We start from the raw sequence: 21,487 nt of genomic DNA, 5'->3' as shown, positions 1-21,487 counted from the left end.
TGTAGATGTAGAGTTGTAGATGCAGAGTTGTAGAGTTGTAGATGTAGAGATGCAGAGTTGTAGATGCAGAGTTGTAGATGCAGAGTTGTAGATGCAGAGTTGTAGAGATGTAGATGTAGAGTTGTAGATGTAGATGCAGAGTTGTAGATGTAGAGATGTAGATGTAGAGTTGTAGAGAGTTGTAGATGTAGAGATGTAGAGTTGTAGATGTAGAGATGTAGAGTTGTAGAGAGTTGTAGATGTAGTGATGTAGAGAGTTGTAGATGTAGAGAGTTGTAGATGTAGAGATGTAGAGAGTTGTAGATGTAGAGTTGTAGAGAGTTGTAGATGTAGAGTTGTAGAGAGTTGTAGATGTAGAGTTGTAGATGTAGAGAGTTGTAGATGCAGAGAGTTGTAGATGTAGAGAGTTGTAGATGCAGAGATGTAGATGCAGAGTTGTAGATGCAGAGTTGTAGATGCAGAGATGTAGAGTTGTAGATGTAGAGTTGTAGATGTAGAGTGTTGTAGAGTTGTAGATGCAGAGTTGTAGAGATGTAGAGAGTTGTAGATGTAGAGTTGTAGATGTAGAGTTGTAGATGCAGAGTTGTAGATGTAGAGTTGTAGATGTAGAGATAGAGTTGTAGATGTAGAGATATAGAGTTGTAGATGTAGAGTTGTAGATGCAGAGTTGTAGAGATGCAGAGTTGTAGATGCAGAGTTGTAGAGTTGTAGATGCAGAGTTGTAGATGTAGAGATGTAGATGTAGAGTTGTAGAGAGTTGTAGATGTAGAGATGTAGAGTTGTAGATGTAGAGATGTAGATGTAGAGTTGTAGAGAGTTGTAGATGTAGAGATGTAGAGTTGTAGATGTAGAGATGTAGAGTTGTAGAGAGTTGTAGATCTAGTGATGTAGAGAGTTGTAGATGTAGAGAGTTGTAGATGTAGAGATAGAGTTGTAGATGTAGAGATATAGAGTTGTAGATGTAGAGTTGTAGATGTAGAGATGCAGAGTTGTAGATGCAGAGTTGTAGATGCAGAGTTGTAGAGAGTTGTAGATGTAGAGTTGTAGATGTAGAGATAGAGTTGTAGATGTAGAGATATAGAGTTGTAGATGTAGAGAGTTGTAGATGTAGAGTTGTAGATGTAGAGTTGTAGATGTAGAGAGTTGTAGATGCAGAGTTGTAGATGCAGAGTTGTAGATGTAGAGTTGTAGATGCAGAGGTAGAGATGTAGAGTTGTAGATGTAGATTTGTAGATGTAGAGTTGTAGATGTAGGGAGTTTTAGATGTAGAGAGTTGTAGATGCAGAGTTGTAGAGAGTTGTAGATGTAGAGTTGTAGATGTAGAGATAGAGTTGTAGATGTAGAGATATAGAGTTGTAGATGTAGAGTTGTAGATGTAGAGATGCAGAGTTGTAGATGCAGAGTTGTAGATGCAGAGTTGTAGATGCAGAGTTGTAGAGAGTTGTAGATGTAGAGTTGTAGATGTAGAGATAGAGTTGTAGATGTAGAGATATAGAGTTGTAGATGTAGAGTTGTAGATGCAGAGTTGTAGAGTTGTAGATGTAGAGATGCGGAGTTGTAGATGCAGAGTTGTAGATGCAGAGTTGTAGATGCAGAGTTGTAGAGATGTAGATGTAGATGTAGAGTTGTAGATGTAGATGCAGAGTTGTAGATGTAGAGATGTAGATGTAGAGTTGTAGAGAGTTGTAGATGTAGTGATGTAGAGAGTTGTAGATGTAGAGAGTTGTAGATGTAGAGATGTAGAGAGTTGTAGATGTAGAGTTGTAGAGAGTTGTAGATGTAGAGTTGTAGAGAGTTGTAGATGTAGAGTTGTAGATGTAGAGAGTTGTAGATGCAGAGAGTTGTAGATGTAGAGAGTTGTAGATGTAGAGAGTTGTAGATGCAGAGATGTAGATGCAGAGTTGTAGATGCAGAGATGTAGAGTTGTAGATGCAGAGATGTAGAGTTGTAGATGTAGAGTGTTGTAGAGTTGTAGATGCAGAGTTGTAGAGATGTAGAGAGTTGTAGATGTAGAGTTGTAGATGTAGAGATAGAGTTGTAGATGTAGAGATATAGAGTTGTAGATGTAGAGTTGTAGATGCAGAGTTGTAGAGTTGTAGATGTAGAGATGCAGAGTTGTAGATGTAGAGATGTAGATGCAGAGATGTAGATGCAGAGATGTAGATGCAGAGTTGTAGAGAGTTGTAGATGTAGAGTTGTAGATGTAGAGATAGAGTTGTAGATGTAGAGATATAGAGTTGTAGATGTAGAGTTGTAGATGCAGAATTGTAGAGATGCAGAGTTTTAGATGCAGAGTTGTAGAGTTGTAGATGCAGAGTTGTAGATGTAGAGATGTAGATGTAGAGTTGTAGAGAGTTGTAGATGTAGAGATGTAGAGTTGTAGATGTAGAGATGTAGAGTTGTAGAGAGTTGTAGATCTAGTGATGTAGAGAGTTGTAGATGTAGAGAGTTGTAGATGTAGAGATAGAGTTGTAGATGTAGAGATATAGAGTTGTAGATGTAGAGTTGTAGATGTAGAGATGCAGAGTTGTAGATGCAGAGTTGTAGAGAGTTGTAGATGTAGAGTTGTAGATGTAGAGATAGAGTTGTAGATGTAGAGATATAGAGTTGTAGATGTAGAGAGTTGTAGATGTAGAGTTGTAGATGTAGAGTTGTAGATGTAGAGAGTTGTAGATGCAGAGTTGTAGATGTAGAGTTGTAGATGCAGAGTTGTAGATGTAGAGTTGTAGATGCAGAGTTGTAGATGTAGAGTTGTAGATGCAGAGGTAGAGATGTAGAGTTGTAGATGTAGAGTTGTAGATGTAGAGTTGTAGATGTAGAGATGTAGAGAGTTGTAGATTTGTAGATGTAGAGTTGTAGATGTAGAGTTGTAGATGTAGGGAGTTTTAGATGTAGAGAGTTGTAGATGCAGAGTTGTAGATGCAGAGATGTAGATGCAGAGATGTAGATGCAGAGATGTAGATGCAGAGTTGTAGAGAGTTGTAGATGTAGAGTTGTAGATGTAGAGATAGAGTTGTAGATGTAGAGATATAGAGTTGTAGATGTAGAGTTGTAGATGTAGAGATGCAGAGTTGTAGATGCAGAGTTGTAGATCCAGAGTTGTAGAGAGTTGTAGATGTAGAGTTGTAGATGTAGAGATAGAGTTGTAGATGTAGAGATATAGAGTTGTAGATGTAGAGAGTTGTAGATGTAGAGTTGTAGATGTAGAGTTGTAGATGTAGAGAGTTGTAGATGCAGAGTTGTAGATGTAGAGTTGTAGATGCAGAGTTGTAGATGTAGAGTTGTAGATGCAGAGGTAGAGATGTAGAGTTGTAGATGTAGAGTTGTAGATGTAGAGTTGTAGATGTAGAGATGTAGAGAGTTGTAGATTTGTAGATGTAGAGTTGTAGATGTAGGGAGTTTTAGATGTAGAGAGTTGTAGATGCAGAGTTGTAGATGCAGAGATGTAGATGCAGAGATGCAGAGTTGTAGAGAGTTGTAGATGTAGAGTTGTAGATGTAGAGATAGAGTTGTAGATGTAGAGATATAGAGTTGTAGATGTAGAGTTGTAGATGTAGAGATGCAGAGTTGTAGATGCAGAGTTGTAGATGCAGAGTTGTAGATGTAGAGTTGTAGATGCAGAGGTAGAGATGTAGAGTTGTAGATGTAGAGTTGTAGATGTAGAGATGTAGATGTAGAGTTGTAGATGTAGAGATGTAGAGAGTTGTAGATTTGTAGATGTAGAGTTGTAGATGTAGAGTTGTAGATGTAGGGAGTTTTAGATGTAGCGAGTTGTAGATGCAGAGTTGTAGATGCAGAGTTGTAGATGCAGAGATGTAGATGCAGAGTTGTAGAGAGTTGTAGATGTAGAGTTGTAGATGTAGAGATAGAGTTGTAGATGTAGAGATATAGAGTTGTAGATGTAGAGAGTTGTAGATGTAGAGTTGTAGATGTAGAGAGTTGTAGATGCAGAGTTGTAGATGTAGAGTTGTAGATGCAGAGTTTTAGATGTAGAGTTGTAGATGCAGAGGTAGAGATGTAGAGTTGTAGATGTAGAGTTGTAGATGTAGAGTTGTAGATGTAGAGTTGTAGATGTAGAGATGTAGAGAGTTGTAGATTTGTAGATGTAGAGTTGTAGATGTAGGGAGTTTTAGATGTAGAGAGTTGTAGATGTAGAGATGTAGAGAGTTGTAGATGTAGAGTTGTAGAGAGTTGTAGATGTAGAGTTGTAGATGTAGAGAGTTGTAGATGCAGAGAGTTGTAGATGTAGAGAGTTGTAGATGCAGAGATGTAGATGCAGAGTTGTAGATGCAGAGTTGTAGATAAAGAGATGTAGAGTTGTAGATGTAGAGTTGTAGATGTAGAGTGTTGTAGAGTTCTAGATGCAGAGTTGTAGAGATGTAGAGAGTTGTAGATGTAGAGTTGTAGATGTAGAGTTGTAGATGCAGAGTTGTAGATGTAGAGTTGTAGATGTAGAGTGTTGTAGAGTTGTAGATGTAGAGTTGTAGATGTAGAGAGTTGTAGAGTTGTAGATGTAGAGAGTTGTAGATGCAGAGTTGTAGATGTAGAGTTGTAGATGTATAGAGTTGTAGATGTAGAGTTCTAGATGTAGAGTTGTAGATGTAGAGATATAGAGAGTTGTAGATGTAGGGAGTTTTAGATGTAGAGAGTTGTAGATGCAGAGTTGTAGATGCAGAGATGTAGATGCAGAGTTGTAGATGCAGAGTTGTAGAGAGTTGTAGATGTAGAGTTGTAGATGTAGAGTTGTAGATGTAGAGATGCAGAGTTGTAGATGCAGAGTTGTAGATGCAGAGTTGTAGAGAGTTGTAGATGTAGAGTTGTAGATGTAGAGATAGAGTTGTAGATGTAGAGTTGTAGATGCAGAGTTGTAGAGTTGTAGATGTAGAGATGCGGAGTTGTAGATGCAGAGTTGTAGATGCAGAGTTGTAGAGATGTAGATGTAGATGTAGAGTTGTAGATGTAGATGCAGAGTTGTAGATGTAGAGATGTAGATGTAGAGTTGTAGAGAGTTGTAGATGTAGAGATGTAGAGTTGTAGATGTAGAGATGTAGAGTTGTAGAGAGTTGTAGATGTAGTGATGTAGAGAGTTGTAGATGTAGAGAGTTGTAGATGTAGAGATGTAGAGAGTTGTAGATGTAGAGTTGTAGAGAGTTGTAGATGTAGAGTTGTAGATGTAGAGAGTTGTAGATGCAGAGAGTTGTAGATGTAGAGAGTTGTAGATGCAGAGATGTAGATGCAGAGTTGTAGATGCAGAGTTGTAGATAAAGAGATGTAGAGTTGTAGATGTAGAGTTGTAGATGTAGAGTGTTGTAGAGTTCTAGATGCAGAGTTGTAGAGATGTAGAGAGTTGTAGATGTAGAGTTGTAGATGTAGAGTTGTAGATGCAGAGTTGTAGATGTAGAGTTGTAGATGTAGAGTGTTGTAGAGTTGTAGATGTAGAGTTGTAGATGTAGAGAGTTGTAGAGTTGTAGATGTAGAGAGTTGTAGATGCAGAGTTGTAGATGCAGAGGTAGAGATGTAGAGGTGTAGAGAGTTGTAGAGACGTAGAGAGTTGTAGATGTAGAGTTGTAGATGTAGAGAGTTGTAGATGTAGAGTTCTAGATGTAGAGTTGTAGATGTAGAGATATAGAGAGTTGTAGATGTAGGGAGTTTTAGATGTAGAGAGTTGTAGATGCAGAGTTGTAGATGCAGAGATGTAGATGCAGAGATGTAGATGCAGAGTTGTAGAGAGTTGTAGATGTAGAGTTGTAGATGTAGAGATAGAGTTGTAGATGTAGAGATATAGAGTTGTAGATGTAGAGTTGTAGATGTAGAGATGCAGAGTTGTAGATGCAGAGTTGTAGATGCAGAGTTGTAGAGAGTTGTAGATGTAGAGTTGTAGATGTAGAGATAGAGTTGTAGATGTAGAGATATAGAGTTGTAGATGTAGAGTTGTAGATGCAGAGTTGTAGAGTTGTAGATGTAGAGATGCAGAGTTGTAGATGCAGAGTTGTAGATGCAGAGTTGTAGAGATGTAGATGTAGATGTAGAGTTGTAGATGTAGATGCAGAGTTGTAGATGTAGAGATGTAGATGTAGAGTTGTAGAGAGTTGTAGATGTAGAGATGTAGAGTTGTAGATGTAGAGATGTAGAGTTGTAGAGAGTTGTAGATGTAGTGATGTAGAGAGTTGTAGATGTAGAGAGTTGTAGATGTAGAGATGTAGAGAGTTGTAGATGTAGAGTTGTAGAGAGTTGTAGATGTAGAGTTGTAGAGAGTTGTAGATGTAGAGTTGTAGATGTAGAGAGTTGTAGATGCAGAGAGTTGTAGATGTAGAGAGTTGTAGATGCAGAGATGTAGATGCAGAGTTGTAGATGCAGAGTTGTAGATGCAGAGATGTAGAGTTGTAGATGTAGAGTTGTAGATGTAGAGTGTTGTAGAGTTGTAGATGCAGAGTTGTAGAGATGTAGAGAGTTGTAGATGTAGAGTTGTAGATGCAGAGGTAGAGATGTAGAGTTGTAGATGTAGAGTTGTAGATGTAGAGATGTAGATGTAGAGTTGTAGATGTAGAGATGTAGAGAGTTGTAGATTTGTAGATGTAGAGTTGTAGATGTAGAGTTGTAGATGTAGGGAGTTTTAGATGTAGAGAGTTGTAGATGCAGAGTTGTAGATGCAGAGATGTAGATGCAGAGATGTAGATGCAGAGTTGTAGAGAGTTGTAGATGTAGAGTTGTAGATGTAGAGATAGAGTTGTAGATGTAGAGATATAGAGTTGTAGATGTAGAGTTGTAGATGTAGAGATGCAGAGTTGTAGATGCAGAGTTGTAGATGCAGAGTTGTAGATGCAGAGTTGTAGAGAGTTGTAGATGTAGAGTTGTAGATGTAGAGATAGAGTTGTAGATGTAGAGATATAGAGTTGTAGATGTAGAGAGTTGTAGATGTAGAGTTGTAGATGTAGAGTTGTAGATGTAGAGTTGTAGATGTAGAGAGTTGTAGATGCAGAGTTGTAGATGTAGAGTTGTAGATGCAGAGTTGTAGATGTAGAGTTGTAGATGCAGAGGTAGAGATGTAGAGTTGTAGATGTAGAGTTGTAGATGTAGAGTTGTAGATGTAGAGTTGTAGATGTAGAGATGTAGAGAGTTGTAGATTTGTAGATGTAGAGTTGTAGATGTAGGGAGTTTTAGATGTAGAGAGTTGTAGATGCAGAGATGTAGATGCAGAGATGTAGATGCAGAGTTGTAGAGAGTTGTAGATGTAGAGTTGTAGATGTAGAGATAGAGTTGTAGATGTAGAGATATAGAGTTGTAGATGTAGAGTTGTAGATGTAGAGATGCAGAGTTGTAGATGCAGATTTGTAGATGCAGAGTTGTAGATGCAGAGTTGTAGAGAGTTGTAGATGTAGAGTTGTAGATGTAGAGATAGAGTTGTAGATGTAGAGATATAGAGTTGTAGATGTAGAGTTGTAGATGCAGAGTTGTAGAGTTGTAGATGTAGAGTTGTAGATGCAGAGTTGTAGAGTTGTAGATGTAGAGATGCAGAGTTGTAGATGCAGAGTTGTAGATGCAGAGTTGTAGATGCAGAGTTGTAGAGATGTAGATGTAGAGTTGTAGATGTAGATGCAGAGTTGTAGATGTAGAGATGTAGATGTAGAGTTGTAGAGAGTTGTAGATGTAGAGATGTAGAGTTGTAGATGTAGAGATGTAGAGTTGTAGAGAGTTGTAGATGTAGTGATGTAGAGAGTTGTAGATGTAGAGAGTTGTAGATGTAGAGATGTAGAGAGTTGTAGATGTAGAGTTGTAGAGAGTTGTAGATGTAGAGTTGTAGAGAGTTGTAGATGTAGAGTTGTAGATGTAGAGAGTTGTAGATGCAGAGAGTTGTAGATGTAGAGAGTTGTAGATGCAGAGATGTAGATGCAGAGTTGTAGATGCAGAGTTGTAGATGCAGAGATGTAGAGTTGTAGATGTAGAGTTGTAGATGTAGAGTGTTGTAGAGTTGTAGATGCAGAGTTGTAGAGATGTAGAGAGTTGTAGATGTAGAGTTGTAGATGTAGAGTTGTAGATGCAGAGTTGTAGATGTAGAGTTGTAGATGTAGAGATAGAGTTGTAGATGTAGAGATATAGAGTTGTAGATGTAGAGTTGTAGATGCAGAGTTGTAGAGATGCAGAGTTGTAGATGCAGAGTTGTAGAGTTGTAGATGCAGAGTTGTAGATGTAGAGATGTAGATGTAGAGTTGTAGAGAGTTGTAGATGTAGAGATGTAGAGTTGTAGATGTAGAGATGTAGATGTAGAGTTGTAGAGAGTTGTAGATGTAGAGATGTAGAGTTGTAGATGTAGAGATGTAGAGTTGTAGAGAGTTGTAGATCTAGTGATGTAGAGAGTTGTAGATGTAGAGAGTTGTAGATGTAGAGATAGAGTTGTAGATGTAGAGATATAGAGTTGTAGATGTAGAGTTGTAGATGTAGAGATGCAGAGTTGTAGATGCAGAGTTGTAGATGCAGAGTTGTAGAGAGTTGTAGATGTAGAGTTGTAGATGTAGAGATAGAGTTGTAGATGTAGAGATATAGAGTTGTAGATGTAGAGAGTTGTAGATGTAGAGTTGTAGATGTAGAGTTGTAGATGTAGAGAGTTGTAGATGCAGAGTTGTAGATGCAGAGTTGTAGATGTAGAGTTGTAGATGCAGAGGTAGAGATGTAGAGTTGTAGATGTAGATTTGTAGATGTAGAGTTGTAGATGTAGGGAGTTTTAGATGTAGAGAGTTGTAGATGCAGAGTTGTAGATGCAGAGATGTAGATGCAGAGTTGTAGAGAGTTGTAGATGTAGAGTTGTAGATGTAGAGATAGAGTTGTAGATGTAGAGATATAGAGTTGTAGATGTAGAGTTGTAGATGTAGAGATGCAGAGTTGTAGATGCAGAGTTGTAGATGCAGAGTTGTAGAGAGTTGTAGATGTAGAGTTGTAGATGTAGAGATAGAGTTGTAGATGTAGAGATATAGAGTTGTAGATGTAGAGTTGTAGATGCAGAGTTGTAGAGTTGTAGATGTAGAGATGCGGAGTTGTAGATGCAGAGTTGTAGATGCAGAGTTGTAGATGCAGAGTTGTAGAGATGTAGATGTAGATGTAGAGTTGTAGATGTAGATGCAGAGTTGTAGATGTAGAGATGTAGATGTAGAGTTGTAGAGAGTTGTAGATGTAGTGATGTAGAGAGTTGTAGATGTAGAGAGTTGTAGATGTAGAGATGTAGAGAGTTGTAGATGTAGAGTTGTAGAGAGTTGTAGATGTAGAGTTGTAGAGAGTTGTAGATGTAGAGTTGTAGATGTAGAGAGTTGTAGATGCAGAGAGTTGTAGATGTAGAGAGTTGTAGATGCAGAGATGTAGATGCAGAGTTGTAGATGCAGAGTTGTAGATGCAGAGATGTAGAGTTGTAGATGTAGAGTTGTAGATGTAGAGTGTTGTAGAGTTGTAGATGCAGAGTTGTAGAGATGTAGAGAGTTGTAGATGTAGAGTTGTAGATGTAGAGATAGAGTTGTAGATGTAGAGATATAGAGTTGTAGATGTAGAGTTGTAGATGCAGAGTTGTAGAGTTGTAGATGTAGAGATGCAGAGTTGTAGATGTAGAGATGTAGATGCAGAGATGTAGATGCAGAGATGTAGATGCAGAGTTGTAGAGAGTTGTAGATGTAGAGTTGTAGATGTAGAGATAGAGTTGTAGATGTAGAGATATAGAGTTGTAGATGTAGAGTTGTAGATGCAGAATTGTAGAGATGCAGAGTTTTAGATGCAGAGTTGTAGAGTTGTAGATGCAGAGTTGTAGATGTAGAGATGTAGATGTAGAGTTGTAGAGAGTTGTAGATGTAGAGATGTAGAGTTGTAGATGTAGAGATGTAGAGTTGTAGAGAGTTGTAGATCTAGTGATGTAGAGAGTTGTAGATGTAGAGAGTTGTAGATGTAGAGATAGAGTTGTAGATGTAGAGATATAGAGTTGTAGATGTAGAGTTGTAGATGTAGAGATGCAGAGTTGTAGATGCAGAGTTGTAGAGAGTTGTAGATGTAGAGTTGTAGATGTAGAGATAGAGTTGTAGATGTAGAGATATAGAGTTGTAGATGTAGAGAGTTGTAGATGTAGAGTTGTAGATGTAGAGTTGTAGATGTAGAGAGTTGTAGATGCAGAGTTGTAGATGTAGAGTTGTAGATGCAGAGTTGTAGATGTAGAGTTGTAGATGCAGAGTTGTAGATGTAGAGTTGTAGATGCAGAGGTAGAGATGTAGAGTTGTAGATGTAGAGTTGTAGATGTAGAGTTGTAGATGTAGAGATGTAGAGAGTTGTAGATTTGTAGATGTAGAGTTGTAGATGTAGAGTTGTAGATGTAGAGTTGTAGATGTAGGGAGTTTTAGATGTAGAGAGTTGTAGATGCAGAGTTGTAGATGCAGAGATGTAGATGCAGAGATGTAGATGCAGAGATGTAGATGCAGAGTTGTAGAGAGTTGTAGATGTAGAGTTGTAGATGTAGAGATAGAGTTGTAGATGTAGAGATATAGAGTTGTAGATGTAGAGTTGTAGATGTAGAGATGCAGAGTTGTAGATGCAGAGTTGTAGATCCAGAGTTGTAGAGAGTTGTAGATGTAGAGTTGTAGATGTAGAGATAGAGTTGTAGATGTAGAGATATAGAGTTGTAGATGTAGAGAGTTGTAGATGTAGAGTTGTAGATGTAGAGTTGTAGATGTAGAGAGTTGTAGATGCAGAGTTGTAGATGTAGAGTTGTAGATGCAGAGTTGTAGATGTAGAGTTGTAGATGCAGAGGTAGAGATGTAGAGTTGTAGATGTAGAGTTGTAGATGTAGAGTTGTAGATGTAGAGATGTAGAGAGTTGTAGATTTGTAGATGTAGAGTTGTAGATGTAGGGAGTTTTAGATGTAGAGAGTTGTAGATGCAGAGTTGTAGATGCAGAGATGTAGATGCAGAGATGTAGATGCAGAGTTGTAGAGAGTTGTAGATGTAGAGTTGTAGATGTAGAGATAGAGTTGTAGATGTAGAGATATAGAGTTGTAGATGTAGAGTTGTAGATGTAGAGATGCAGAGTTGTAGATGCAGAGTTGTAGATGCAGAGTTGTAGATGTAGAGTTGTAGATGCAGAGGTAGAGATGTAGAGTTGTAGATGTAGAGTTGTAGATGTAGAGATGTAGATGTAGAGTTGTAGATGTAGAGATGTAGAGAGTTGTAGATTTGTAGATGTAGAGTTGTAGATGTAGAGTTGTAGATGTAGGGAGTTTTAGATGTAGCGAGTTGTAGATGCAGAGTTGTAGATGCAGAGTTGTAGATGCAGAGATGTAGATGCAGAGTTGTAGAGAGTTGTAGATGTAGAGTTGTAAATGTAGAGATAGAGTTGTAGATGTAGAGATATAGAGTTGTAGATGTAGAGTTGTAGATGTAGAGAGTTGTAGATGCAGAGTTGTAGATGTAGAGTTGTAGATGCAGAGTTTTAGATGTAGAGTTGTAGATGCAGAGGTAGAGATGTAGAGTTGTAGATGTAGAGTTGTAGATGTAGAGTTGTAGATGTAGAGATGTAGAGAGTTGTAGATTTGTAGATGTAGAGTTGTAGATGTAGGGAGTTTTAGATGTAGAGAGTTGTAGATGTAGAGATGTAGAGAGTTGTAGATGTAGAGTTGTAGAGAGTTGTAGATGTAGAGTTGTAGATGTAGAGAGTTGTAGATGCAGAGAGTTGTAGATGTAGAGAGTTGTAGATGCAGAGATGTAGATGCAGAGTTGTAGATGCAGAGTTGTAGATAAAGAGATGTAGAGTTGTAGATGTAGAGTTGTAGATGTAGAGTGTTGTAGAGTTCTAGATGCAGAGTTGTAGAGATGTAGAGAGTTGTAGATGTAGAGTTGTAGATGTAGAGTTGTAGATGCAGAGTTGTAGATGTAGAGTTGTAGATGTAGAGTGTTTTAGAGTTGTAGATGTAGAGTTGTAGATGTAGAGAGTTGTAGAGTTGTAGATGTAGAGAGTTGTAGATGCAGAGTTGTAGATGTAGAGTTGTAGATGTAGAGAGTTGTAGATGTAGAGTTCTAGATGTAGAGTTGTAGATGTAGAGATATAGAGAGTTGTAGATGTAGGGAGTTTTAGATGTAGAGAGTTGTAGATGCAGAGTTGTAGATGCAGAGATGTAGATGCAGAGTTGTAGAGAGTTGTAGATGTAGAGTTGTAGATGTAGAGATAGAGTTGTAGATGTAGAGATATAGAGTTGTAGATGTAGAGTTGTAGATGCAGAGTTGTAGAGTTGTAGATGTAGAGATGCAGAGTTGTAGATGCAGAGTTGTAGATGCAGAGTTGTAGAGATGTAGATGTAGATGTAGAGTTGTAGATGTAGATGCAGAGTTGTAGATGTAGAGATGTAGATGTAGAGTTGTAGAGAGTTGTAGATGTAGAGATGTAGAGTTGTAGATGTAGAGATGTAGAGTTGTAGAGAGTTGTAGATGTAGTGATGTAGAGAGTTGTAGATGTAGAGAGTTGTAGATGTAGAGATGTAGAGAGTTGTAGATGTAGAGTTGTAGAGAGTTGTAGATGTAGAGTTGTAGAGAGTTGTAGATGTAGAGTTGTAGATGTAGAGAGTTGTAGATGCAGAGAGTTGTAGATGTAGAGAGTTGTAGATGCAGAGATGTAGATGCAGAGTTGTAGATGCAGAGTTGTAGATGCAGAGATGTAGAGTTGTAGATGTAGAGTTGTAGATGTAGAGTGTTGTAGAGTTGTAGATGCAGAGTTGTAGAGATGTAGAGAGTTGTAGATGTAGAGTTGTAGATGCAGAGGTAGAGATGTAGAGTTGTAGATGTAGAGTTGTAGATGTAGAGATGTAGATGTAGAGTTGTAGATGTAGAGATGTAGAGAGTTGTAGATTTGTAGATGTAGAGTTGTAGATGTAGAGTTGTAGATGTAGGGAGTTTTAGATGTAGAGAGTTGTAGATGCAGAGTTGTAGATGCAGAGATGTAGATGCAGAGATGTAGATGCAGAGTTGTAGAGAGTTGTAGATGTAGAGTTGTAGATGTAGAGATAGAGTTGTAGATGTAGAGATATAGAGTTGTAGATGTAGAGTTGTAGATGTAGAGATGCAGAGTTGTAGATGCAGAGTTGTAGATGCAGAGTTGTAGAGAGTTGTAGATGTAGAGTTGTAGATGTAGAGATAGAGTTGTAGATGTAGAGATATAGAGTTGTAGATGTAGAGAGTTGTAGATGTAGAGTTGTAGATGTAGAGTTGTAGATGTAGAGAGTTGTAGATGCAGAGTTGTAGATGTAGAGTTGTAGATGCAGAGTTGTAGATGTAGAGTTGTAGATGCAGAGGTAGAGATGTAGAGTTGTAGATGTAGAGTTGTAGATGTAGAGTTGTAGATGTAGAGATGTAGAGAGTTGTAGATTTGTAGATGTAGAGTTGTAGATGTAGGGAGTTTTAGATGTAGAGAGTTGTAGATGCAGAGTTGTAGATGCAGAGATGTAGATGCAGAGATGTAGATGCAGAGTTGTAGAGAGTTGTAGATGTAGAGTTGTAGATGTAGAGATAGAGTTGTAGATGTAGAGATATAGAGTTGTAGATGTAGAGTTGTAGATGTAGAGATGCAGAGTTGTAGATGCAGATTTGTAGATGCAGAGTTGTAGATGCAGAGTTGTAGAGAGTTGTAGATGTAGAGTTGTAGATGTAGAGATAGAGTTGTAGATGTAGAGATATAGAGTTGTAGATGTAGAGTTGTAGATGCAGAGTTGTAGAGTTGTAGATGTAGAGTTGTAGATGCAGAGTTGTAGAGTTGTAGATGTAGAGATGCAGAGTTGTAGATGCAGAGTTGTAGATGCAGAGTTGTAGATGCAGAGTTGTAGAGATGTAGATGTAGAGTTGTAGATGTAGATGCAGAGTTGTAGATGTAGAGATGTAGATGTAGAGTTGTAGAGAGTTGTAGATGTAGAGATGTAGAGTTGTAGATGTAGAGATGTAGAGTTGTAGAGAGTTGTAGATGTAGTGATGTAGAGAGTTGTAGATGTAGAGAGTTGTAGATGTAGAGATGTAGAGAGTTGTAGATGTAGAGTTGTAGAGAGTTGTAGATGTAGAGTTGTAGAGAGTTGTAGATGTAGAGTTGTAGATGTAGAGAGTTGTAGATGCAGAGAGTTGTAGATGTAGAGAGTTGTAGATGCAGAGATGTAGATGCAGAGTTGTAGATGCAGAGTTGTAGATGCAGAGATGTAGAGTTGTAGATGTAGAGTTGTAGATGTAGAGTGTTGTAGAGTTGTAGATGCAGAGTTGTAGAGATGTAGAGAGTTGTAGATGTAGAGTTGTAGATGTAGAGTTGTAGATGCAGAGTTGTAGATGTAGAGTTGTAGATGTAGAGTGTTGTAGAGTTGTAGATGTAGAGTTGTAGATGTAGAGAGTTGTAGAGTTGTAGATGTAGAGAGTTGTAGATGCAGAGTTGTAGATGCAGAGGTAGAGATGTAGAGGTGTAGAGAGTTGTAGAGACGTAGAGAGTTGTAGATGTAGAGTTGTAGATGTAGAGAGTTGTAGATGTAGAGTTCTAGATGTAGAGTTGTAGATGTAGAGATATAGAGAGTTGTAGATGTAGAGTTGTAGAGTTGTAGATTTGTAGATGTAGAGTTGTAGATGTAGAGAGTTGTAGATGTAGAGTTGTAGATGTAGAGTTGTAGATGTAGAGAGTTGTAGATGCAGAGTTGTAGATGTAGAGTTGTAGATGCAGAGTTGTAGATGTAGAGTTGTAGATGTAGAGATGTATATGTAGAGATGTAGAGAGTTGTAGAGTTGTAGATTTGTAGATGTAGAGTTGTAGATGTAGAGAGTTGTAGAGTTGTAGATTTGTAGATGTAGAGTTGTAGATGTAGAGAGTTGTAGATGTAGAGTTGTAGATGTAGAGTTGTAGATGTAGAGAGTTGTAGATGTAGAGTTGTAGATGTAGAGATGTAGATGTAGAGTTGTAGATGTAGAGATGTAGAGAGTTGTAGATTTGTAGATGTAGAGTTGTAGATGTAGAGTTGTAGATGTAGGGAGTTTTAGATGTAGAGAGTTGTAGATGCAGAGTTGTAGATGCAGAGATGTAGATGCAGAGTTGTAGAGAGTTGTAGATGTAGAGTTGTAGATGTAGAGTTGTAGATGTAGAGAGTTGTAGATGTAGAGTTGTAGATGTAGAGATGTAGATGTAGAGTTGTAGATGTAGAGATGTAGAGAGTTGTAGATTTGTAGATGTAGAGTTGTAGATGTAGAGTTGTAGATGTAGGGAGTTTTAGATGTAGAGAGTTGTAGATGCAGAGTTGTAGATGCAGAGATGTAGATGCAGAGTTGTAGAGAGTTGTAGATGTAGAGTTGTAGATGTAGAGATAGAGTTGTAGATGTAGAGATATAGAGTTGTAGATGTAGAGTTGTAGATGTAGAGATGCAGAGTTGTAGATGCAGAGTTGTAGATGCAGAGTTGTAGAGAGTTGTAGATGTAGAGTTGTAGATGTAGAGATAGAGTTGTAGATGTAGAGATATAGAGTTGTAGATGTAGAGAGTTGTAGATGTAGAGTTGTAGATGTAGAGTTGTAGATGTAGAGAGTTGTAGATGTAGAGTTGTAGATGCAGAGTTGTAGATGTAGAGTTGTAGATGCAGAGGTAGAGATGTAGAGTTGTAGATGTAGAGTTGTAGATGTAGAGATGTAGAGAGTTGTAGATTTGTAGATGTAGAGTTGTAGATGTAGGGAGTTTTAGATGTAGAGAGTTGTAGATGCAGAGTTGTAGATGCAGAGATGTAGATGCAGAGATGTAGATGCAGAGTTGTAGAGAGTTGTAGATGTAGAGTTGTAGATGTAGAGATAGAGTTGTAGATGTAGAGATATAGAGTTGTAGATGTAGAGTTGTAGATGTAGAGATGCAGAGTTGTAGATGCAGAGTTGTAGATGCAGAGTTGTAGAGAGTTGTAGATGTAGAGTTGTAGATGTAGAGATAGAGTTGTAGATGTAGAGATATAGAGTTGTAGATGTAGAATTGTAGATGCAGAGTTGTAGAGTTGTAGATGTAGAGATGCAGAGTTGTAGATGCAGAGTTGTAGATGCAGAGATGTAGATGCAGAGATGTAGATGCAGAGTTGTAGAGAGTTGTAGATGTAGAGTTGTAGATGTAGAGATGCAGAGTTGTAGATGCAGAGTTGTAGATGCAGAGTTGTAGATGCAGAGTTGTAAAGAGTTGTAGATGTAGAGTTGTAGATGTAGAGATAGAGTTGTAGATGTAGAGATATAGAGTTGTAGATGTAGAGAGTTGTAGATGTAGAGTTGTAGATGTAGAGTTGTAGATGTAGAGTTGTAGATGCAGAGGTAGAGATGTAGAGTTGTAGATGTAGAGTTGTAGATGTAGAGTTGTAGATGTAGAGATGTAGAGAGTTGTAGATTTGTAGATGTAGAGTTGTAGATGTAGGGAGTTTTAGATGTAGAGATTTGTAGATGCAGAGTTGTAGATGCAGAGATGTAGATGCAGAGATGTAGATGCAGAGATGTAGATGCAGAGTTGTAGAGAGTTGTAGATGTAGAGTTGTAGATGTAGAGATAGAGTTGTAGATGTAGAGATATAGAGTTGTAGATGTAGAGTTGTAGATGTAGAGATGCAGAGTTGTAGATGCAGAGTTGTAGATGCAGAGTTGTAGATGCAGAGTTGTAGAGAGTTGTAGATGTAGAGTTGTAGATGTAGAGATAGAGTTGTAGATGTAGAGATATAGAGTTGTAGATGTAGAGAGTTGTAGATGTAGAGTTGTAGATGTAGAGTTGTAGATGTAGAGTTGTAGATGCAGAGGTAGAGATGTAGAGTTGGAGATGTAGAGTTGTAGATGTAGAGTTGTAGATGTAGAGTTGTAGAGAGTTGTAGATGTAGAGTTGTAGATGTATAGATAGAGTTGTAGATGTAGAGATATAGAGTTGTAGATGTAGAGTTGTAGATGTAGAGATGCAGAGTTGTAGATGCAGAGTTGTAGATGCAGAGTTGTAGAGAGTTGTAGATGTAGAGTTGTAGATGTAGAGATAGAGTTGTAGATGTAGAGATATAGAGTTGTAGATGTAGAGTTGTAGATGCAGAGTTGTAGAGTTGTAGATGTAGAGATGCAGAGTTGTAGATGCAGAGTTGTAGATGCAGAGATGTAGATGCAGAGATGTAGATGCAGAGTTGTAGAGAGTTGTAGATGTAGAGTTGTAGATGTAGAGATAGAGTTGTAGATGTAGAGATATAGAGTTGTAGATGTAGAGTTGTAGATGTAGAGATGCAGAGTTGTAGATGCAGAGTTGTAGATGCAGAGTTGTAGATGCAGAGTTGTAGAGAGTTGTAGATGTAGAGTTGTAGATGTAGAGATAGAGTTGTAGATGTAGAGATATAGAGTTGTAGATGTAGAGAGTTGTAGATGTAGAGTTGTAGATGTAGAGTTGTAGATGTAGAGTTGTAGATGCAGAGGTAGAGATGTAGAGTTGTAGATGTAGAGTTGTAGATGTAGAGTTGTAGATGTAGAGATGTAGAGAGTTGTAGATTTGTAGATGTAGAGTTGTAGATGTAGGGAGTTTTAGATGTAGAGAGTTGTAGATGCAGAGTTGTAGATGCAGAGATGTAGATGCAGAGATGTAGATGCAGAGTTGTAGAGAGTTGTAGATGTAGAGTTGTAGATGTAGAGATAGAGTTGTAGATGTAGAGTTGTAGATGTAGAGATGCAGAGTTGTAGATGCAGAGTTGTAGATGCAGAGTTGTAGAGAGTTGTAGATGTAGAGTTGTAGATGTAGAGATAGAGTTGTAGATGTAGAGATATAGAGTTGTAGATGTAGAGTTGTAGATGCAGAGTTGTAGAGTTGTAGATGTAGAGATGCAGAGTTGTAGATGCAGAGTTGTAGATGCAGAGTTGTAGAGATGTAGATGTAGATGTAGAGTTGTAGATGTAGATGCAGAGTTGTAGATGTAGAGATGTAGATGTAGAGTTGTAGAGAGTTGTAGATGTAGAGATGTAGAGTTGTAGATGTAGAGATGTAGAGTTGTAGAGAGTTGTAGATGTAGTGATGTAGAGAGTTGTAGATGTAGAGAGTTGTAGATTTGTAGATGTAGAGTTGTAGATGTAGGGAGTTTTAGATGTAGAGAGTTGTAGATGTAGAGTTGTAGATGCAGAGATGTAGATGCAGAGATGTAGATGCAGAGTTGTAGAGAGTTGTAGATGTAGAGTTGTAGATGTATAGATAGAGTTGTAGATGTAGAGATATAGAGTTGTAGATGTAGAGTTGTAGATGTAGAGATGCAGAGTTGTAGATGCAGAGTTGTAGATGCAGAGTTGTAGAGAGTTGTAGATGTAGAGTTGTAGATGTAGAGATAGAGTTGTAGATGTAGAGATATAGAGTTGTAGATGTAGAGTTGTAGATGCAGAGTTGTAGAGTTGTAGATGTAGAGATGCAGAGTTGTAGATGCAGAGTTGTAGATGCAGAGATGTAGATGCAGAGATGTAGATGCAGAGTTGTAGAGAGTTGTAGATGTAGAGTTGTAGATGTAGAGATAGAGTTGTAGATGTAGAGATATAGAGTTGTAGATGTAGAGTTGTAGATGTAGAGATGCAGAGTTGTAGATGCAGAGTTGTAGATGCAGAGTTGTAGAGAGTTGTAGATGTAGAGTTGTAGATGTAGAGATAGAGTTGTAGATGTAGAGATATAGAGTTGTAGATGTAGAGTTGTAGATGCAGAGTTGTAGAGTTGTAGATGTAGAGATGCAGAGTTGTAGATGCAGAGTTGTAGATGCAGAGTTGTAGATGCAGAGTTGTAGAGATGTAGATGTAGATGTAGAGTTGTAGATGTAGATGCAGAGTTGTAGATGTAGAGATGTAGATGTAGAGTTGTAGAGAGTTGTAGATGTAGAGATGTAGAGTTGTAGATGTAGAGATGTAGAGTTGTAGAGAGTTGTAGATGTAGTGATGTAGAGAGTTGTAGATGTAGAGAGTTGTAGATTTGTAGATGTAGAGTTGTAGATGTAGGGAGTTTTAGATGTAGAGAGTTGTAGATGCAGAGTTGTAGATGCAGAGATGTAGATGCAGAGATGTAGATGCAGAGTTGTAGAGAGTTGTAGATGTAGAGTTGTAGATGTATAGATAGAGTTGTAGATGTAGAGATATAGAGTTGTAGATGTAGAGTTGTAGATGTAGAGATGCAGAGTTGTAGATGCAGAGTTGTAGATGCAGAGTTGTAGAGAGTTGTAGATGTAGAGTTGTAGATGTAGAGATAGAGTTGTAGATGTAGAGATATAGAGTTGTAGATGTAGAGTTGTAGATGCAGAGTTGTAGAGTTGTAGATGTAGAGATGCAGAGTTGTAGATGCAGAGTTGTAGATGCAGAGATGTAGATGCAGAGATGTAGATGCAGAGTTGTAGAGAGTTGTAGATGTAGAGTTGTAGATGTAGAGATAGAGTTGTAGATGTAGAGATATAGAGTTGTAGATGTAGAGTTGTAGATGTAGAGATGCAGAGTTGTAGATGCAGAGTTGTAGATGCAGAGTTGTAGATGCAGAGTTGTAGAGAGTTGTAGATGTAGAGTTGTAGATGTAGAGATAGAGTTGTAGATGTAGAGATATAGAGTTGTAGATGTAGAGAGTTGTAGATGTAGAGTTGTAGATGTAGAGTTGTAGATGTAGAGTTGTAGATGCAGAGGTAGAGATGTAGAGTTGTAGATGTAGAGTTGTAGATGTAGAGTTGTAGATGTAGAGATGTAGAGAGTTGTAGATTTGTAGATGTAGAGTTGTAGATGTAGGGAGTTTTAGATGTAGAGAGTTGTAGATGCAGAGTTGTAGATGCAGAGATGTAGATGCAGAGATGTAGATGCAGAGTTGTAGAGAGTTGTAGATGTAGAGTTGTAGATGTAGAGATAGAGTTGTAGATGTAGAGATATAGAGTTGTAGATGTAGAGATGCAGAGTTGTAGATGCAGAGTTGTAGATGCAGAGTTGTAGAGAGTTGTAGATGTAGAGTTGTAGATGTAGAGATAGAGTTGTAGATGTAGAGATATAGAGTTGTAGATGTAGAGTTGTAGATGCAGAGTTGTAGAGTTGTAGATGTAGAGATGCAGAGTTGTAGATGCAGAGTTGTAGATGCAGAGTTGTAGATGCAGAGTTGTAGAGATGTAGATGTAGATGTAGAGTTGTAGATGTAGATGCAGAGTTGTAGATGTAGAGATGTAGAGAGTTGTAGATGTAGAGATGTAGAGTTGTAGATGTAGAGATGTAGTGATGTAGAGAGTTGTAGATGTAGAGAGTTGTAGATGTAGAGATGTAGAGAGTTGTAGATGTAGAGTTGTAGAGAGTTGTAGATGTAGAGTTGTAGAGAGTTGTAGATGTAGAGTTGTAGATGTAGAGAGTTGTAGATGCAGAGAGTTGTAGATGTAGAGAGTTGTAGATGCAGAGATGTAGATGCAGAGTTGTAGATGCAGAGTTGTAGATGCAGAGATGTAGAGTTGTAGATGTAGAGTTGTAGATGTAGAGTGTTGTAGAGTTGTAGATGCAGAGTTGTAGAGATGTAGAGAGTTGTAGATGTAGAGTTGTAGATGCAGAGGTAGAGATGTAGAGTTGTAGATGTAGAGTTGTAGATGTAGAGATGTAGATGTAGAGTTGTAGATGTAGAGTTGTAGAGAGTTGTAGATTTGTAGATGTAGAGTTGTAGATGTAGAGTTGTAGATGTAGGGAGTTTTAGATGTAGAGAGTTGTAGATGCAGAGTTGTAGATGCAGAGATGTAGATGCAGAGATGTAGATGCAGAGTTGTAGAGAGTTGTAGATGTAGAGTTGTAGATGTAGAGATAGAGTTGTAGATGTAGAGATATAGAGTTGTAGATGTAGAGTTGTAGATGTAGAGATGCAGAGTTGTAGATGCAGAGTTGTAGATGCAGAGTTGTAGATGCAGAGTTGTAGAGAGTTGTAGATGTAGAGTTGTAGATGTAGAGATAGAGTTGTAGATGTAGAGATATAGAGTTGTAGATGTAGAGAGTTGTAGATGTAGAGTTGTAGATGTAGAGTTGTAGATGTAGAGAGTTGTAGATGCAGAGTTGTAGATGTAGAGTTGTAGATGCAGAGTTGTAGATGTAGAGTTGTAGATGCAGAGGTAGAGATGTAGAGTTGTAGATGTAGAGTTGTAGATGTAGAGTTGTAGATGTAGAGATGTAGAGAGTTGTAGATTTGTAGATGTAGAGTTGTAGATGTAGGGAGTTTTAGATGTAGAGAGTTGTAGATGCAGAGTTGTAGATGCAGAGATGTAGATGCTGAGATGTAGATGCAGAGTTGTAGAGAGTTGTAGATGTAGAGTTGTAGATGTAGAGATAGAGTTGTAGATGTAGAGATATAGAGTTGTAGATGTAGAGTTGTAGATGTAGAGATGCAGAGTTGTAGATGCAGATTTGTAGATGCAGAGTTGTAGATGCAGAGTTGTAGAGAGTTGTAGATGTAGAGTTGTAGATGTAGAGATAGAGTTGTAGATGTAGAGATATAGAGTTGTAGATGTAGAGTTGTAGATGC

Source organism: Gasterosteus aculeatus, unplaced genomic scaffold (assembly GCF_964276395.1).
Source record: "Gasterosteus aculeatus unplaced genomic scaffold, fGasAcu3.hap1.1 HAP1_SCAFFOLD_22, whole genome shotgun sequence".
NCBI classification, from domain to species: Eukaryota; Metazoa; Chordata; class Actinopteri; order Perciformes; family Gasterosteidae; genus Gasterosteus; species Gasterosteus aculeatus.
The sequence above is the reverse complement of the archived record's forward strand: the minus strand, read 5'-3'. Positions refer to the sequence as shown.